This window comes from Bactrocera latifrons, unplaced genomic scaffold (genome assembly GCF_001853355.1).
Source record: "Bactrocera latifrons isolate USDA-ARS-PBARC rearing strain unplaced genomic scaffold, ASM185335v1 scaffold_139, whole genome shotgun sequence".
In the NCBI taxonomy this organism is placed as follows: Eukaryota; Metazoa; Arthropoda; class Insecta; order Diptera; family Tephritidae; genus Bactrocera; species Bactrocera latifrons.
The window spans coordinates 477,602-496,816 of NW_017534841.1; the positions used below are offsets into that span (position 1 = coordinate 477,602).

The 19,215-nt window shown below is 34.0% G+C and overlaps 1 protein-coding gene across 1 annotated transcript in view; it reads left to right on the top strand.

Moving 5' to 3' along the window:
- The first annotated feature begins 14,333 nt into the window (after positions 1–14,333).
- The window catches only part of LOC108965332 (potassium voltage-gated channel protein Shab), a 204,972-nt gene continuing 200,090 nt past the window's right edge, over positions 14,334–19,215 (top strand). The window contains exon 1 of the mRNA XM_018927670.1: positions 14,334–14,688. The gene's annotated coding sequence lies outside the window, so the exon portion shown is untranslated. The remainder of the gene's footprint in view (positions 14,689–19,215) is intronic.

Genomic DNA, 19,215 nt, shown 5'->3' on the forward strand with positions numbered 1-19,215 from the left:
AATATATTAGGGCCGAGATAAAGTAAGGTGAATTGCTTCCGCCGGGCCAAAATTTCAACGAATAATTTTCTTTGAGCGTTATGCGTGGTTGGTTGCTAAAATTAGCCGGAATTTTGGTCGAACAACTCTTGGTGCCTTAATCACGAAGGTTTGCTTTTTTGTCAAAAATTCGTCTCAGATCGTTCCGCAACCAATGTATTCGCCAAATTTGGCTTCATGTGAATTCTGGCTATTCAGCAATCGCAAAAACCCAATGCGCAGACGCCGGTTTGATATGATTGAGCAGACGGGTTAGAGGGCTCTACCGAAAAAAACTATTTCAAATATTCAGAGTAATGGAAAAAGCGTTGGCTAAAGTGCTTTTTAACATACGCGCATTCTTTCGAATATTTTATTTCAGTGGGGACGCTTCTGAGACTGTTTTAATAAAATTAAATGAGGCATCCATATTTATATTTAAGATCGGTTACAAAATCTATTTTTCTTTCAATTAATTGCTCTAGTAATTTACATCTCGCTTTGTATTAATGGAATCAGTTTACATTCTATGCATTTGAAAACTAAGATTTTTCGTCTAAAAAATCTTCTCAGAAAGTTCTGCGATGGAGATAGATACCAACAAATATCAACTACAGCATATACATATTAATGATTATCTTCAATAGGAAGAAAACGTAAGCCACTTGACTAAAAATTTTATTAATGAATTGAGTAAACTTACTATGAATCCGTCAACCATGCCCAATTATGGCTTCCATTAATTTGATGTCAAAGATGCAACCCCTAATTGTTAATTGTCAAAACTATCGATAAATAATGGAAATCCCACCTTCCTATTGGCACTTTTTCGATTGCGTAGGCACTAAGCATTGCGCAAAAAACCGTTTGAGACCATTGAAACAGAACTGGATAAAAAAGGAGCTCGATGTAAAAAAATCGCTGCTGAATCGTTACGAATTCGTTCCATTTCTGTAATGTGTTTCGTAGGATTGGCAGAGAAAGGGGTCCAGTTTTCGACAATGGGAGGGACTAGCTGTGAAAATAGCTGAAATCGGATTGCAAACACGCTCATTTCCCATAAAATGTCATTTTGTATCGCAATAGATTCGCTTATGTTAAGAGTAACATTAGTAGCATTAAACAGTCTGGTATTCGTTTTCAGCTGAAGTAAAATAAAGCTTGAAAGGTATTACTGAAAACTTCGTTCCCTGTGTCACACTCCTTGTGCATTTACCTCTATGAATAAGTAGGATAAGGAGGAGTCGCTTGAGAAGAGGCGCAGTGAGCTTGTTCGATAGGTCGAAGTTGTAAATAAGGTTGAAGTGAAAATTTTCTGTAATTGGAAAATTTTCTGTAATATTTTTCAAGCAGAGCTGACTGCTATAAATTTAACGGCAGACGTACGGTTATGAATTTCACTATCTTTCAGGGCGGCGAACATTAACTTCGACAGCAGACTGGTAATACCAGCGCGGTACTCGCTAATTATGAGTCCGTCACGACCAGAAATATCAACAAGTCACTTCATCATGAAAGTGATTTGATTGCCTGGACACAACAAAATCACTGGCAACTGAAAGCCGATGAAATATCACGAAGGAGCTCCCTTACCTCACTTACATTGGGGACAGAATTGCATCTCCATTGTCAAATTACCTTCGGGCGCTGATCGCTGTTTCGACCTTGTGCGATTGCATGATCATTTCGGCTTACGCAGGAGATCTAAGCAAAGCTCATCTTGGTCATCTTGCCGTCATCATAGGTACTTACTGGTCATTTTCCCAAAAGAATTCATGCGGTAAGGCTAAAAATCGTAGCGGATACGAGTTGTGAAAGTTGTATGGCGGAGGGTCCTACCTTCGACGAACCTAGAGAAAAAAAGAAATTGATATTAGTCGTCTCTATAAATTTGTGATGAGCTCAAAGTGTTTTGTCGACTTGAAATGTCGAATGTTCTATTCTATAGGAGTTTTAAGCAATATAATGAAACGGCGTTCCAAGCTATTCTAGTGAGATTATTGTTAAGATCGATCTCGTAATCTAACCTAGCTTAGAGTTTACTGTCAGAACATTATTAAAATTGGTAGAATAAAATAAAATCGTTTGCATATAAAAAAAACAAAAACGCAACCGTCCACAGTGTCTTTCTTCAAGAAGATAATTACGAATATTGTTCTAGTACTTGCCATTTTATCTCAAAACGTTCAGATAAAAAATATTATATTCTCAAATACATTTTTTATAAAGCCTGTATAGAAATTGTATTTCTTTATTCTTAACTCCAGAATCTAGTCCTTAGGGCACAATACAATTTAATGACACAATGGTCGTCAACGTAAATAGCTCCCATATAACCGATATATAACAAATATACATAATAGTTTTTGTTTTACCGGTTAATTTTACATCGTCTAAGTATATCGGTTAGTGCGAGACATATCTCAATACGACTAAACGATAATGTCACAATTACATAATAAGGGTTGCACAATCGAAAGAATCGGTTCCCACATTCCGCTCAACCAAAGTTATTTAAAAAGTTGCAATGAGTTTGTATAAATAATTATTTTATAATACTTGTATTATTAACAATTTTTCTATGTCTTAAGTCTTATTCTTATACTAGTTTGCATTCCTATGCAAAAGTACAAGAATACTACATAATTGCCAACCATTTATGGTCCTCTTAACTTGTCGCAATTTTTGCCAGCTCAATTAGCCAATAGGACATAGTTGCAGATAAATCGCGACAACAAAATAAATATGCTTGTTGAAAAGTTACATGTTAGACTATTTATCTATGAACACATATTACTTTATTTGTTAGCTTGGTGTACATAGATTTTTAGCTCGAATAAATATTACGCCGATTTGACATGCTAACGGAGTAACGAGTTCCGTGTCGCCGCTCGCAATGTGCTACACTTTTAATTGCTTTGCGATACAATTGTTATGTGAGCATAAATTAGAATAGAACATGTCACGAAGTCGCATGTCGATTGACATTTCAGCGCCCAGTTGCCGACGCAAGGCAGCGGTACACTAGCCCACCTGTGAGATTACCAAACACTTGTTAAGCGAGTGTGTTTTTCTCTGCTTCGCAAGCGCAATATTACTTCGGCTCATTGGCTACACACGCGACGTTATTTAATCAACGACGACGAAAATCGCCGTTGACTTTTACAAACAAACATTAAGTTATTGTGGACATTTTTGGGTAGTTGACTATGAAAAACCGGAAATTTAAACAACTCCGGAAGTTGACAAACTACCTTTGGCCAATATCGATTATTTATGACCGACTCGTTTCTAGAGTTATTTTCTAAAAGACATGCACGTTTGTACATACATATTTGAATATTTATGTTTGTATACTTACCATCTCGGTAGCCTCAGTTCATTTCTCACTCGCCTGCTTCTTCATGGCTTCTTCTGTCTTGTTCACGTTTCTTTGGTTTGGTCAATACGCGTACACGCCATTCTTTGTTTTACACTGTCGCCAAACATATGTAAATTACTTTGATTAGTGATGAAACGAATGGTTAATGAAGCATTCGGTTATTGTAAGTGTTAGTATTACTACTACTAACTTAGTAATATATTTTTTTTTTAGAAAATCCTTAAAATCAAGTAAGAATGCCTAGTTCGGATGTAATCCTACATCTTAAATCCATCCTACATCTCCTACATCCTACATTTATACAGCGACTACTAATAGTGATTTGATGAGGATTTTGACTGCTCTTAGCGGCCAAGGTGTTTTAAGGATTTGCATCCCCAAAAAATAATTTTTTGCTGCGGATTGTGCTATAACGGCATCAGCGGTTCCTATTTCTTTCGAAATGAGGCAGGTAATGCTATTACCAATGATATTGACGGTTATAATACGAATTTATGAAATTGATGCGGGCGATCTCTATTTCAAACAAGACGGTGCTTCGACTCATCTTTCACGTCTAAGCATGCTCATATTGTTCCCAAACTGCGGCAACTGGTTAATTTCGAAAATGTCCCATTATTTCCCAAATGGCTCAAGATCGACGTTCGAGGGGTTCAAACACAACATTCAGTGGACAATAGCCAAACGCCAACCGAAATGCTGCATCGGGTCATTGAAATTTGACAACGGATTCAAACAAATGGAATATAATAACAAAATTATCTGTAGCAAAAAAAAAAAAAAAAAAAAAAAAAAAAAAAAAAAAAAAAAAAAAAAAAAAAAAAAAAAAAAAAAAAAAAAAAAACATATTGATCAAATTGAATGGTTGTTGTTGGTAGCTCCTTTATTAAAACCACCTAACTTGTCGTTGAACATATTAAATAAAAGAGGACTGGATGGCGAAAATAATCCTCTCATTCAATTTAACTAATTGTTAAAAAAAATTCAAATGTTTTTTATTTAATGTGAAGTACAATCGATACAATTAAGTTCTGAATATAACAACATTGAAATCACCTCCACGACTTCTTTTGCAGGCACGAAGTCGATGAACCCAATTTTCGAGTCGTTTTTCCACTAAATCAAGTCGTCTGTCATGAAAATCAAGTTCAGTATTGACTTCTTAAGCTTGAAGAGAGTCTGGTTTATTGCTTAAGACCAGTAGACCAGTGACTTCCATTGACACCTTAAGAAGTAGTCAAATGCTGTTAAATGAAAACTTTTTGGAGGCCATTCAATGCCACAATTTCCTGAAAAGTCACAACGTTTACGATAAAGGAACTGTGAATGTTGTTCGTGTGTATATCATTCCTTAATGAAATTGGAAACATTACTGAACACAATGGAAAAACTTACAGATCATGACATATTTAATTAGATCGAAACGACACATAGAAATCATACTATCCCTATTAGAAAAATCGATATAATTACCAAATATTCAATGTAAAGCTCGATAATCAATATATTAAAGAGTTAAGAGAGTTCTTAGGCCCATCCTAACAAGGGCTGTTGAATTGATACTAAACTTGCCACCTGTAGGCGTCTTCCTGAAAAATACACTGCAAAATTAAGAGTCATGGTTCCTGGAGTAATGGCGGTTAGGCAGGCACCAACTACATGATCTCACTTCTAAACTACTACTATTTTGAGAAAAATATTCAGAGCAAATATAGAAAGGGATTAAGGGTCCGTAGAAATGTCTCAAAAGTGGTGAGAGGATATACTGTTATATTCGCGTTAACCGCTGGCTTCCTAAAGGGTGACTAGTCATCATGGACTACGTAATGGCATATCGCTAAGAACTAAAAAATGTAAATCTTACATAACGGGGGAATCGAATTTGATTAATTTTTGGAATCACAAAAATATTTGTCAGGGACAATTAAAAAATTTGTTCGATTTAAAATCAGCTGTGGTCACCATAATTGGTCTGTTTTGCTTTCACATTATTTTCAATTTATACAACTACTTCAAATTGTTTTGTCTTTTTCTGGTTTTATTTCAGACATTATTTTAACGTCTTTGAAATTCATTTCATTTTTATTTTTGAATGTTTGATTTCGGAATTTTAATCAAAGGCTCAAAGCTTCAAATAGATTTAATCACTTATCCCTTTGGGTAAAATTAACACTACGTTATTCAAATTGTGTGTATCAGATGTCTTCGATTAACGTCAAAGATTATTTTAATGACTCAACGGAATCACATGAACTCACTTTCGGTTTCATCCGAAATTCACTAACCTAAGACATATTGGAACTATGATTTGTAAATTACTCATAAGCCGCAAAAGCGCCTTCAAAGCAAAAGAATTTTTCGACATAACTCTGACGTCTATTCGTGATTATTATTATTTTTTTTTTTATTTTTATTTATTTATTTTTTTTTTGTTTAGCGGTTTTGTTTAATTTTTGCTAATGACCAAGCCTAACAGTTATTGTATTTTCTTTTTTTTTTCATATTAGTCAAGCACGAAGGTCGTTGCCAAAGAGCTTTCAACTCATTCTTTCGCTTTTATACAACTTTATTCATCTTTTTTGTAGCTTTTATAAAACCAACATTATAATGATAAATTTTTGCGAATTTATTTTCGGGCTCTTTAGAAATTCTTCGACAAAAACTTATGCAAAGATACTAGCATACATTTCAAATTCCGCCTTCTTTTTTCAGTAGCAAAAACATGCATTCATTTACTACATTGTTATAAATATGAATACATATATAAGTAGATTTAGAAAATGTTTAGATTTTAGCATAGACCTGGAGCTGCTCGCGTATGAAGTAGCAATGAACTGTAATGATTAGTCATTGTGGTGTATGCGTTTACTGCCCTGACATTTTGTACCCCAAAAATGCACTTGTTGTCATGTGTGGGACAAATTTTTATCTGCCTTTAAATGTTATGCAAAATTTAAATTAAAATTGTGTTCGAAAATATAAAAGATAACATTAATTTTTTGTCTGTTTTGTTTGTCATTGGCGCCGCTTATTAACTCGGGCTGTTGATTCAGATGAATTGATGATTATGAATATGATTTTAATGGTCGTCTTAATTATGCAGTCAACTCTAGTGAAGTCAAGATCGTTATATGCTTAGGAAGAACTGTACGAAGCGTTTGAAATCATAACTCAAATTTCGTTGAAGTCAACGAAAAGTGGTGAATAGAGCGAAGGAATATAGTGGTGGCCAGAAAAATAGAAAAATTACATTTCAAATGAAGTTTTTTACAAAAATTTTAAAGAAGTGAATTTGAAATTTTACTTATTTTATTTAAGGATAACGATTTTTAATTATTAATTGTGAGACTATATGCTCCAATTAAGGATGCTGGAAATGATGATGGATCTTTAATATGCTCCCTCTCTCTGTGAGAGGAATTTTCATATATTTGTTTTACCAGCCATTTTTGGTCCAAACAATTTTGTTGGCTGCAGAGTGATGCAACCATCAATGGTGAGACTATGTAAAATGATCGCATTTTCGGGATAACTTTTGAAAACTGAATTGCATCACAAATTAAGTGGTCATCGAGGCTTTATCCCAGGACTTGGAATCTATCTTATAGATATATTATGGAGCCTACCTAGAATCCCAGTCATCTATTGCGTACTTTTTAACTTATCAAATTTGTCCGATTTCGAAGCGGAAAATCTGATATTATCCTAGGAAAGTAGGTGCGTAGGTGAAAGTTCATACCCTTACCCCTTCATACTCAATTAGCGCTAGATCCCCATTTTAATACATTATTTTAAGACCTTTCAATCTTTCTACGTCGTTTCTTTGGTTTAAGATTTTGTACCTGATGAATTTTAAGAGTTTTTTGTCAGGTTTGTGATAGAGCTCGACGCGCACAGGGTAAAAGTAGATTCCTTTCGAGTTTTCTACTGCGACTTTAACGCTTGTTCTCCAAATGATCAATTATTGTGATAGCTATAAGACTGTATATACTTTTCCGCTGGACCACTTCAATCAGTCCTCGGTTCTTGTCTTGTCATATATTTACCAAATCTGCTTGGCATTCTTGCATTTAGTTATATATTTCCATTTTATCTGAGCTATTTCTTCAAATTGTTTATTGAGCTTCATCTTGATCGTGGGAAGCTGGTGAGACCGTATTAACTCTGCCTCGAAGTCGTCTAGAGAGGTTCCTGACTTGGCTAATTCGTCTGACTTTTTGTTCCTATGACGGGGAAACCAAACAAGGGACAACTGGACAACTCCACTTTTCCTTTCTATATATGTTGCCTATGCTGAAATTAATCTTTGGCCGCGAAAAGGCCGGCAATACCACTTGGTTATCTGTGTATATGGTATATTCCTGAATCCTTCAGTAGTTGCTCAGTAGAACTCCTCAAGTATTTTCTATTTCTAGTACTCCCGCTTCGAAGATGCTAGCTGCGTTTGATAGATGGTTAGAAAGACTGAGAGTTATCAAGATCCGCGGAGTATCCCCCCGTCTCTACTCCGCAGTCCATGGTGATATATAAAAATACTTTAGGATTTGCACCAAATTGCCTACATACACTAGAGACTACATGGTTTGCCGCGACTGTACTTCGGAGCGTGAGCGCTCCAATTGGATTCCGGCTGATCAGTTGTCTCTGAGCGCCTAGAGAGTACGCAATTTAATTCGGTGTAAAACTCGGTAAATCTGCGACAGGGACGTTTGTTATGATCAAGCAGGCTTAGCCAAATGTTGCTTTAGCAAGAAGTGGTGTGTTTCGGTATACACCATGCCTTTTTAGAGTGAGACGTCACTCATGAATGAGCAAATCCAAGATGAAAACGATGTTCATTGTCGTTTTTGATATCAAAGGCATCGTCCACCATGAATTTTTTTTCTCTTGGACAATCCGTCAATGACAAGTTTTACATGGAAGTCCTCACGAGACTCAAACGAAGGGTCTATCGGGTCCGACAAGACACTGCAGCCGATTGGAATTTGCACCACGACAATGCCCCAGCTAACACCACCTTTCTTTTGAACAGCTACTTAACCAAGGCCGGCATCTCAACGCTTCGGTAGCCGCCCTACAGCTCAGATGTGGCCTCTCTGACTTTTTTTGCTTCCTTGCATGAAAAGGCCGATGAAAGGCAAGCCTTTTGAGACGATATAGGGGATACACGCAGTATGCACCTCGACTTTCGTGCTATTCCGGAGTATATTGGAAATCGAGCGAAATTGAAAGTTTTCATTTTGACTAAATGGCAACATAATCTTTAGTTCAAAGTCACCAACATTACTCTTTACGAAAAAGTTTTTTTTACATAAAGAAGAAATTTCCAAAAAAACAATTTCCGTTAAAATACCCGATTTATAACCAGATAAAATAATAGAAAGTTCTTCGTAAAATAAACTATTTGAATATTCTCTGTTAAAGGATTTGGTTGATTAGAATAGTAGAAGGAGTAACATTGAATCCCAATTTTAACACAATATTCAGCATGGATTGCTTCGACAGAGCGGTGGCAGTTAAATGAGGAATTTCCCGCCTTGCAGCCAAGGCAATTAATGATCTTATTATTATTGTATTACTCAGAGATCCTCAACACATTATGCAGGTATTTCAAAGGTAATGACTCCCTTGTAGGCACTATTCAACACACGCCTGATTTGATGAGTTCGAAATGCTGACCACATACAATTTTATGAGCTTAGACCAACAGTAACTGATACATAGTATTTAATGCTAAGCATACTAAGCATAAATTACTGTTACTCAAGCGTGATTTTACGAACTCAGCACCTAACATGAAAACCGATGTAAGTAGATAAGCAAGATAATGCCAATTATATTTGATAATGTTACAACTCTATCTCAAGCAAGTTTGAAAGCTTCGCCACTAGTAGTTATGAATGACTACTTCGTCTTACATAATTGAAAATGACATGACTTTGCGTGTAAATCAAACTAATTTGTAACTTTTTATCTTTCACTTAGATCAACTTAAGCTATTTTTGTTTACTTTTAGAGCAAAATGCGTCGCCGTAGGCTCGTGGCTTTATTGCAGCCAAATGAACGCATATTTTTGCCAAGAAACGTAAATAGCTTTCACACATGTGTTACTAATAGGCGTAGACGTTTTAGGGATTTTCCCAATTTCAAATTCAGCGCTTGGAATTTTTATTGTTTGATTTAATCTGTTGATTTACTGCTGACGATTTTTTTAGGATTTGATAACTTTACTAGGTCATGACTGGCGGTTTTAAACGAAAGTTGTAGAGCTTATATTAACAGGCTGGTTTACAGTAGCAATCTATCATGTTGTGTTTTATTTAATGAGCCAAAAACTGTTTAATAAATTCTATAACAGAAAAAATATATGAAACTTCGAATACATAACCCGCGTAAATTTCGTTTAATATTAACATAGGTGAGAAAACGGTTTGTAGCGCCTTCAGCGATTTTTGGTTTCGACTCATTTTTGCAGCACCATTCGCTACATTGTTGCATACTTTCGCCATGAGATTCAATAACTGACGTCCCATCATCAATAATGATACTTTTGATGGTTGTAGGGTTCACAACTTTGTTGTCAAGCATATCTTTTGTGACCTTTAATCGAAGTCGTTTAGTAAATCATGCGGGTCTATTAGTACGAGTCTAGCATTGACACGCATTATATCCGAAACCTTAAGCGAAATGTGTTGAATCGATCCATAAAAGATGTTGAGATCCCCTACTATCCATTTTATGCTTGTAGGATGATTTTTAAGTAGATTAAGATTTTTTTCTTTTGGCAAAAAAGTTGTGCCAATCAAGAAAAATATTTTTATCGATCAGTCCGATTCAAATTTGATCATATGAGAAAAATGATACCTAATAATTTGTATATGTATATATAATTGGTTAAAAGTTAAAACGCGAAAAGAAGCGTTGACGATCAGTCCGAGTCAAGTTTGATCAGATCACGCCATATGTAGGAAATGAGAAATATTTCATATGTCAATGTCACTTGAACGATGTACGTATATATTTAAAGAGAAATAAACAGTTGGTATTCGAAATAAATTTCTGCTTTATTGAGAGGATTTAGTAATAATTTTCGAACGATTTAGTTCAAATGGGTGAAAACACTGCCGCTCTGAGAGTATTCGAGGCGGGAAACATAGGAATAGGAAGATCTCCACTCTGTTCGAAAGCCCAGGTGTAGAAGGACCTGGCCACAATTGGTATCTTCCAAACAGGAAGAACGACGGGAGCTGCACTAATATCGACTATAATCGGGTAAGCGACACGAGACTACGCCAATAAAGAAGAAGAGGAATGTTTATGCATGTTTATATCCCATACTAACCTTCTCTTATTGCCAATACAGACGTGTACTGCGTTACAGCTAGATTTCTCAAGCCTTACTGTTATCTTTTTCACAAGTGGTTAGTGAGACAGTCATCCAAAAATCAGTTTGTCTCGCCTAATATCTGTTTTAATAATAAAACTACAATACGTGCCACATATTACATAAGTATGTATAATTTTGTTTACCAATTTTAATCTTAATACCACCCTGTGTATTTAACAGGGCTCACATAATCAGCAAATATATGTATTAAGGTTTGTGTCTTTGCTAAGTTCGAATAGTGTCTGTTCGGACATTAAACTGAAGGCTTAATAAAAATGCGATACCGCTCACTCACTCACTCTCAATGGWGAAGAATAGACTACGATCTTTGGGAGATTTGATTGGAAGAAAATGTCGCTTATTTTGCAAATTACTAAATTATTTTCAGCAGAAAAAATAACAGTTTTTTGTAACGTCTTAGAATAATTCCCACCTTAATCCTTATAGCTTTCTATTTTAATAATGACCGTTTTCTCAATGTCTGGTTAGCAATCATCTGTTAACTGGTTATCTTCTGGTTTGCCGAAATAAGGAGTGTTGAGTAAGATGGTTGCTAACCAGATATTGAGAGAACGATGGTGAAAACGGCTCTAACGAAGTAAAATATAAGTTCGAGGGGAACTGAACTTTCTACTCTCGTCAAGCCATACAGCGGAGAAATATTACAATATATATATGAATACAAAAAGGCTAATTTTAATATATTTGGTATTCAGCAAAAGGTCAACCAGAGAACCGGAAATCATTATATTGGTTAAAAATAACTGGGCAAAATCTTAAACCATAATAATGGCTATATGGGAACAAGGGCAAGGTGTGAAGTAATTTCTAATTTTTGAAATTTCTCAAGTAAACTCATGCGCATGTTACCACGCAATGTTATTAATAACTCCTTTCGACAATTTCAGACCGTGCCGGAGAATGCCGGAGCAATGTTATGCACCAAAGATACAGGATTTTACCAATGAGTCCTGGTAGCATCTATAGTCAAGGACACTGTGAGAAGCTACGCACAACTATTTTATAAGTGAAAAAGATATATTAGTTAAGTATAAGTATAGCTTACACCTTTTGTCATAGGTCCCTTAGTTTAGCCGTACGTCGAGATATATCGTTTTTAACACCCGATTCTCTTCTCAACCACAGATGGCCCATAAATCTTTAATTTTTGGTTTTCAACCCGCTTTTCGAATAATTTCCATCGTATTATCATATTTTTGTTTTCAGTAAAGATCTGATCTAATAATGTAATGTGTTGGTGAAAAGTTAGCAAAATCGGTTGATGTCTTTTTGTAGCCCTCAAATGTAAAGTATGTCAATTAACTTTTATTAGTTGGTTACTCCAAAAAAGGTTTCAGAATTTTCTTTATGTTTTATTTATCGTTCGCCCTTAGTTAAAGGAACAATAACATCCCGATAGATGTCGCTATCGTATATATGGTCTTTAGATGTCAGATTATTCATTTCAGGACTGCGCTCAAATCAACTGTCAGCATTTTTTTCTTAACTTTTTGACTTAAAATGCTTTAATTAACTCCCAAAAAAGTTTTAGCCCTCTAGTTTAGTCCGGTCAAAAAATATTGCTTATAAGCAACTTTGGGTATTTAGGGCAGTTTTTGAGTGATATAAATAGATGCAAAGAAAAAAATATGTATATTAGGGATATGTGGTATTAAAAGTGATAGACTAACAACACATTTTACACATTTTGAGAGAGGTGTTCCAGTTTTACAAAGACGGCCTTTCTCTCTACAAATTATCGATATAATATCATATCAACAACATGATGGTGCTTCGACTAGGCTCCTCTGAGAAAGAAGGTGCAACCGGAGTTAAGTCGATTTCTACATTTTGCAAACCACTAAGGCGTCCCCTCTTTTCTTTTGAGTAAAACTGTAAAATACCGGAGTAACAATTTTGATACAGGAGCCAATAATTGATAACTACTGGCTGGATAAAAATCCAAGATTCGACGAATATCTTAATTTGAAACACCGCCGAATTCTTTGTGAGAATACATAGGAATACATATTGGCCTGTTCCACAATCAATTTGATTAAAGCAGCATTAAGAAAACATATTGAGATATTGAATTGGCTTATTTGATATGTTAATGTCTTTTTCGAATTTTTTCTAAGTAACAACTTGAAATTCGATTGGTCTTTTTCTAACTTTCAATTGGCATACACCAACTTCTTCAATAATTAAGTGCTCCATATTTTCTAGTTCTTTAGAAATTTCTTTTTTTTTTCAGTACTTTCTAGTATATTAATATCAAGTTCTTCAGCTTTTTCTAAAAACTTATTCAAACCTTCACCCAGAAGCTTATCGTCTTCATCATAAAGGTTAAACAGGGTTATTTGATTTCTTCTTGATAATTTTCAGTGATGAGCTGATTAACGGTGTCTACCTTAGTAAACCAAGAAGAACTGATTATTTTAAAGGTGGTGATAATAGTTAATTTTTCTTAACAAAAAAAACTCACTGAACAAACTTAATGACATTTTATAGTTACATTTCCAAAATGAGAGCAAAAAGAGCACCATTAAGAAAACTGATTTTGAAACGCATTTTTGTCACTAACATCCCACTGTGGCAACGGTGGTAAAGCCACCAAGAACAAAGAGCTTCAAGATAGCAGAAGCGACGGACTAATTTCCACATGCAATAACACACACACACAACAAATGTTGGCGCACACGAATGAGCCAGCAGGAAAAGCAGCGAAAAAGAGGATGAAAAATGAAAACAATCGGAAATTATGCGCTCCGCTTTCCCAACGCGCTATCACAACAAAAATTAGGGGAAAATGTAAAAGAAATGCACAAATTAAATAATAAACTCAAGAGCAAAACGAAATGAACAAAAATAAGCGAAAAACCGAAAAATATTACAAACACAACAAACAAACCAGCAAATGACTGTGACAATGAAAAAGCCGAAAAATGGCAAAGCTTGCAGAGAGGCAAAGCGAGTAGGCTAGAGAGTGGCAACACTTGAGGCAATTTAATGAGAGCGAGTAAAAGATAGAGCGCGAGTAGTGACGAGAATAGTGACGCAGAGAGTGAAAGCAGCGCGAGTATACAGTTATGCGAGCGGAAGCAAACGCCGAGCATTTTTCCACGCAGCAAAAACTTAAGTATACGCGCGAAGGTTAGCGCGAGAGCAATTCGTACAGGAAAAGTGTGCTTACACATACGGAATTAGTTCGTCTATTGGACTCGGCGTGATGCTGCCGATGTGTGTGCTTGGAAAACTTGTGACGACCGTGCGCTGCCAAACGTTTAGTGGAGTAACGGCCACAGCTGCAAACGGACGTCGGTAGAGCTCAGCTGCGTACGAAAGTATTGAGGTGCTCCCACAGTCAAGGGAAGGCAAGCAAAAAATATTGAAAAAATACATATATATGAAAAAAATTAAAGATTTTTATTTTTTGTGTTGCGAAAAGTAAATAAACAGGAAAAAGAAGTGGTGTTGCCTTGGAAAATAAAAATTGGCTGAAAAAAAAATTGAAAAAAGAAGCACTTTTGCTCGTTGAAATTCAAAGAAAAGTGCGTGTGTGTGTTACATAGTGGAAAAAATCTTTAATACTATATGTATATACTAAGGGCAGTGAAAATAATGTCGTAAAATATATACATACAAATGTATATATACAACTGAGTGAAAATACTTATACTAATTGCAAGGAGTGGAGCAAAGTAATAATAACGCTTTCAAGTAAAATTTATCTAAACGCTTTTTGCCGAAGAAATTGCGTGCAAGAGTCTATGCTGAAAGGGTAAAAATAAGTCAACAACTTAAGTAAAAGCAAGCAAAGTGTAAAGGCCTACTTAACGATTGGCAGTGGCAACGAAAAAAACCTGCTGTCTGACAAAAGCAAAGGGCGACATTAGCAAATGTAATATATTAGCATGTATGTGTGTGTAAAGTTTTGCATATTTTTTATTTTTCATTCATTAGACAGACAGTTTCCTATATATTGTTAATTAAAGAGTTTTTGGCCGGGAATTTAATGATTGTGTTTTAGTTAATAAAATACACAAAAATATCAAAAAACATACGTGCCAAGTTAAAATGCATAAAATCAGCATTTCTGTTATTCTGTTATTATTGCGTACCAAAAAAATATAAAATTTAATTTTTAAACAATAAATTCACATATATTTTATCAAAATTAATTTTTAAGCTTAACTTTTCAATTACAAAATAAAAGCCAGCAGAGCTCATACAAACTAATTTAGAACCGAAACCGAAACCAAAAATCCTTTAAAATTCGTTAAACTTCTCATTTTATCCTCCCAACATATGCAACGCTGAAAATTTCTTTACAAAATCAAAAAATGTCTGTCTGTATGTGCCTTAGTCGTGTTGGAAAATAAAGCGAATGCTTGAAAAGCGAACGCGCGATCAATCAATAAAAGCAAATTAATAATTTCCAACCCTTCGAGACACAAAACCAAAACCAAAAACGCCAACAAATAGCAACAACAAACACGCAATGAAAAGGGCACAAGAAATGCCAGCGACATATGACTGTAACGAAAGAGTAGCTAGTGCAAAAGAAGCAGCAGATATCTAATAAAATTTGCCGAGTGCGAGTATTTGGTAAAGGAAGAAAAACAAAAACAAAAAAAAAAAAAAAAATTAAATGAATTGCTGCTCCTTTGGGAGCGCAGTGCACATAAATGAATAAAATGTCGTTAAAGAAAAGGCGAGAATGAGCAAACATGCAACAGAAAAAGGATACAACCTAACTGTAATATATACAATTAGTTTTACGAGTGCTTTGGAAGACAAGTTATTGTTTTGCTGCTGTTAAAATATACGAGTTTTCTTAGTTACTTCAAAGGAAATTTCTCATTTAATTCCAAATAGAAGTGAAGAGAGTGTTGCAAATTTATTTGAAAATGATTTTAAGAGCATAAAATATTCCCGTATACAAATGCGTAAATAATATTAAAAATATTTTAAATATATTAAATGTGTTTCTCCAAGTAACTCATACGCTACGTCGTACCTCGAGAATAGCACGAGTTACTCATACGCCTCCACCAACATTTGTATATATTGGAGTTTGGAAAAGTTTGTTTGAAAATGTTTTATGTTTTAAATAATACTTGCAGTATTCACATATTTATTCAAAAAAAAAAAATAAAATAAAAATTAATTTTTAAAGTTTTTTTTTATAAAAATATAAATGATTTCGTTAAAAGAAATTGATTCTAATCTTTATAAATATTTAAATTATATTATTATTATTTTTGGTACGAGCTTTCATTAAGAAGTCATGTGAGTTGGTTTTTTAGATTTTGTTCGCATATTCCGAATATTTCATTATAAAAATATCAATATTCCAAGTGCACTCCCTAATGCTTGTTAGTAGAACGAAGTAAATACGACAAGTAATAAACAAAATGTCGTTTGAGACTCCAAGAGACTAAGAGTTTTTAATATTTTATTAAACCAACGAGCATCACAACGAATTTGCAACTAACATTTTAATGTTTTTCAACTCAACAAGTTATACGCTTATGCGGTTATATCGACGTGTTGGGTAGAAAAAACATGTTTTTTTCTTACTTTTTTGGAGTGGCATTTTATTTATATATAAAATAAATATAAAAAACCTCACGGAATTTAATGTACTTTGATGAATTCGCGACTCGTTTGAAAAAAAAAAATTTTAATTTCTTTAATCCCGTAGGCGATCACCGAGAAGTTCTTCAAAAAAGTGTCTGTTGCTTCCAAAAAAAAACAAATAAATAATTTTTTTGTGAAAAAACTTAAACTTTAGAGGATAATCATCGAATTATTTATTATTGCTCATTACCTGAAAAATATATTCAAGAAGGTGAAGTAAAAATTGAAGTTGATCAGTATAATAGTTTTGAAAAAGTTTACTCACCGGACTTTTTGAGAACAATGTTTTGTTTTTGGGAGCCAATTTCGTTACGTTCAACAATTCTTACATATATAGTACGGTCACAACTCCGAAACCAATCAGCTTAGAGTTTTCAAGGAATATTTTCAAATATTCGATATATCTGCAAAAAATCGATATTTTGAAATTCATAAGTTATAATATCAAGTTTCAAATAGTGTTTTTGCTATCGTACTATTCATTTACGTACTGACAACCTCCCTGTTAACTAATTTTCGTGGACACGCAAACCTTACCACTCAAATTTTTCAAGTATAGTGCATATTTGACTACACTTTATAACTGTACTTTTTGCGGTATATACAAGTTTTAATTGAGATATAAGTATATGTTATATAATGATATGTTATTAATCAAAAATATTAAAAATTAAAAACAAAAAACATTCAGCTAAAGATAAATCAATTTAAACATAGTGAGCTTTACAAAATGAGCTCAAAATGTAAGTGACTGAGATGTGATGAAAAAATTATATTTTTAATTTTTTTAATTTAATTTCATTTACACTATAGTTGAAATTAATATTTTATTTTATTTTTTTTTTTTAATTGAAACGCGAAGTTTAGTCGGTGTATCACTTTAAAAACAATAAAATCTGCCTCTTTTATAAGCACAGAAAAGCTAATTTGTGTTTTACTCATTAAACGTAATAAATAAAAAACCATAATTATTATTAGATAATACAATTTACTTTACTTATACTCACTAAAAACATAAAACAAAACAAAATTGAAGAAAATACCGAACGAATGATAAAGTTCGAAAAATAATTTATAGTACATTTGCGTGGCCACGAGTGTAAACAACATTTCAAATGGTGCCCTCTTGAAATAAAGTGTTAAATTTTCCCGGCTTGATATTTAATTTACTTACAAAGCCCTTTACGCTTTATATTGCACAGAGCGAACCATACGCCAAGCTATAATCAAAAGCTACTTTATGTCGTTGAAAGGGCACTGCAATATTTAATATAAATTTCTTGTAAATTAATAAAAAAAAAACCAAGAGTATTTATGATTTCATTGAAAATTTCGATTTGGATTTTATATTTCGTTTGCGAATTTCACCACCTTGCTTATTAATAATGTCATCGCACCGAGCCTCTCCCACCCTATATGTACAAGTACAGTGACCCTAAAATATTTAAGAGTAATTTCTTTTAATCCATTTAAGGCTGTTTAATTTTCTTATAATAGAATATTTTTTTAGTAATAATGTCATTTAATTCCTTTTTAACTTTTTGAAAAGAAGTCGTGTTATTTGGGCCACTATGGGCTAAGTTGCAGTTTACGTGGATCTTTGATATTTTAAAGGCATTTGTTCTTTTTAAATTAGAAGAATTTGAGTAAAGTTTTCCATGTAGAAGAAGCTGTTAAAAATCAGTCGAAAAAAATCGAATACAACTTAGATGAATTTTTGTAAAATGGTTGACATCTTTAAAGATTTTTTAGAGTTAAACTGGCTCTTAACTTTTTAAAATATCAACTAAAGGTACCCTTATCATAGTACGGCGATTATTTTAATATAAAAAATGTTCTAATTGGAAAAAGAACTTTTTTTTTCGTTTTTACCATAAATGATACAGATTATCAATTTTCAATGGATGCTTAAGAAAGAAGTTAAGGAGGTTAAATCCGTCACACAGCAAGTTGGGAGTTGAAGTGAAGGAGAAAATCTAAATCGTTTGCAATTAAATTTACGAGCAGCAACACAGTTTTATATTTCAATGAAAAACCTTATAATGTAAGGTGTCATTAATATATTTCTGAGCAAATAAATATTTTATACGATGTAACTTAATTTTCCTACAACACAAATAAAACACAGCTGCCAGCAGCACCGGCACCTTCCCAGGGACTTTTTAGTTTCAATTTTCTGTCACTTTGTTAATTAGCTACGCACACATAGGCAACACTCAACATCTACTATTTACATCACCTTATAGTATTTAATAATTTATTTGATAAATTAAGATACGCCTAAGCATACGCGCTCATCTTTCAACGCATCTCATCGCCATTTACCCACTATCTGCCCACCTGAGTTTTGTCTAAGGTCAGCATACGCAGCGTGAGGCTGTAAGCAGAGTGTGGCATGTCATGTCGTATTGGTGAGGGCGATGTCGTGGGTGTGGGAGGGGTTCAAGAGCTGCTCATTTGTTTGATGGCATTTTGAACTTGATAATGAGACTTGTCATTGTAGAGGAATTATGCTGGATGCGCAGTATAATTGTGTTTACGTTGAAGGTATTGCTTTTATTTTTCAAGTCCATGTGTAAATAAATATCCGTGCATGTGTGTGTTGGTATTTGACGACTTCTAAACATGATGCCATGGTTGTGATGCCATCACTTTTCTAATTCGAAATTTTTGGCAACAGCACAAAATAACAACGCACAGCGTGATTTAGCTGAATATATACACATATTAGGGTGGGTGAAAATTTTTCGGAAAATAATTTTTTTATATTAAAGAAATATTTAAT